The 1,970-nt window shown below is 44.2% G+C and overlaps 1 protein-coding gene across 1 annotated transcript in view; it reads left to right on the plus strand.

The window, feature by feature from the left end:
• Window positions 1–1,970, plus strand: part of AGBL3 (ATP/GTP binding protein-like 3) — a 103,382-nt gene that overhangs the window by 34,063 nt on the left and 67,349 nt on the right.

Below are 1,970 nucleotides of genomic sequence, written 5' to 3' on the forward strand. Positions count from 1 at the left end.
TAAGAGCTCATGTATTAAGTAAATACCAAACATAACTGAATAACTTGATAAAGAACAGTTTTGCCATGCTTGCCAGGTGACCAGAGTTTGTTCCTCAGAGAGATTTGTTCCTAGAACCTGAAGCACTGCCAATACAGTGGAGACATTAATAGAGGCACATAAGAAACCATTTTCTCAGAAGCTACAATTACTGGAGTTCGAAGCATAGAATGAATAATAGGACCAAAGAAAATGATACAGAGCTAGCCCAACAGTGAGTTTGTAAAAGCCAACGAACTCGGGATGTCCAGAGGTTACTTCCTTGGGCCCTCAGGGTCCCTGGCTAGCAAGCCTGAGTGGAGTCATCGTGTAGGATTTTCGTCCATGACACAGGGCCCCAACACCTCAGTGATCGCAGTCCCCAACACAAACAGATGGATACATTTTAAATACCTTTTTGGTTTAATCCAAAATGTCCAAACTATTTGGTATTCTCTCATTTCATACGGAATCTTTGGAACCAGGTGTGCATTTATACTCACAGACCTCACCGTTCAGATTCACAACAGCTCAAGTGCGCAGACACCCCATATGAGCAAATCAAGGCACTTCCGTCACTCTAGGAGCCCTGGGGGAGCAGTGGGTTACTCATTGGCTGTGAACCACAAGGTCAGCAGTTGGAATTTACCAGCTGTTCCAATGGCTGTCTGCTACCATAAAGATTTACAGCCTCGGAATCAACTCAGTGGCAGTGGGTGTTTGAGGTTTTAGTCATTCTAAGGAGTCCAGGTGTGGCACTGTAGGATATGCACTGGACTGCTAACCATAAGGTTGGTGCTTCAAACCCATCAGCCACTCCTTGCAAACACTATATAGGATCCCTGAGTTGGAATTGACTCCAACAGCATTTAACAACAAGGACACTGAGTTCTCGCCTCTGGGCCAATAAATAACATGATAAATGGAGAGAAGGTTGAAGCTGTCAAACTTCAATTTGCTCAGATCCACAATGAGCACTCATAGAAGCAGCAATCAAGAAATCAAATCAAATCTTCTGCAAAAGAGCTCTTTAAAGTGTTCAAGAGCAAAGTTGTCACTTTGAGGACTGAGGTGCCGTGACACAAGCCATGGTATTTTTAGTCGCCCCATATGCATGTAAAAGTTGGACGGTGAATTTGGAATATCATAGAAAAAAATTGATGCATTTGAATTATGGTGTTGGTGAAGAATATTGAAAACACCACAGACTGCCAGAACATCAAACAAATCTATGTTGGAAGAACACAGGCAGAAGGCTCCTTAGAATGAAGATGGTAAGACTTCGTTTCTTATGCTTTGAACATATGATCAGGAGGGACCTGATATCAGGAGCCCTGGTGTGGCGCTGAGGGTTGATGCGCTGGACTGCAAAGTGGGTTTGAATCACAAGGGTAGCGGTTCAAGCTCACCAACTGCTCCTCGGAAACACTATACAGGGTTGCTATGAGTCAGAACCGACTCAACAGAACTTAACAACAACTCCAGTCCCTGAAGACGGGTATCATGCCTAGTAAAGTGGAGGGTTAGTGGAAAAGAGGAAGACCCCCCCAATGAGATGGATTGACACAGTGGCAGCAACAGTGGGCTCTGTGAGAATGGTACAGGATTGGGAGGTGTTTCATTCTACAAGAGAATGTTGTATCACTATGAGTCAAACTGACTTGACGGCACCTGCCAACAACAAGGATTCCTCCTGGTGCAGTGGGTTAAGTGTTGGGCTCTTAGCAACCCTGTCAATGTACAACAGATGCAACACTATCTATTCCTGTGCTGTCTTCAAAATTGTTCTTCTGTTTGAAGCCATTCTTGCAGCATCAATTAATCCAAAGCTATATTGTTGTTGTGTGTATTGTCAAGTCAGTGTCCACTCAGCCACCCTATATAGGGCTTCTAAGAGTGGCTGATGGGTTTTAACTACTGACCTTGTGGTTGCCAGTCCTGTGCTTACCCTA

This window comes from Chrysochloris asiatica, unplaced genomic scaffold, assembly GCF_000296735.1.
Source record: "Chrysochloris asiatica unplaced genomic scaffold, ChrAsi1.0 scaffold00041, whole genome shotgun sequence".
NCBI lineage: Eukaryota > Metazoa > Chordata > Mammalia > Afrosoricida > Chrysochloridae > Chrysochloris > Chrysochloris asiatica.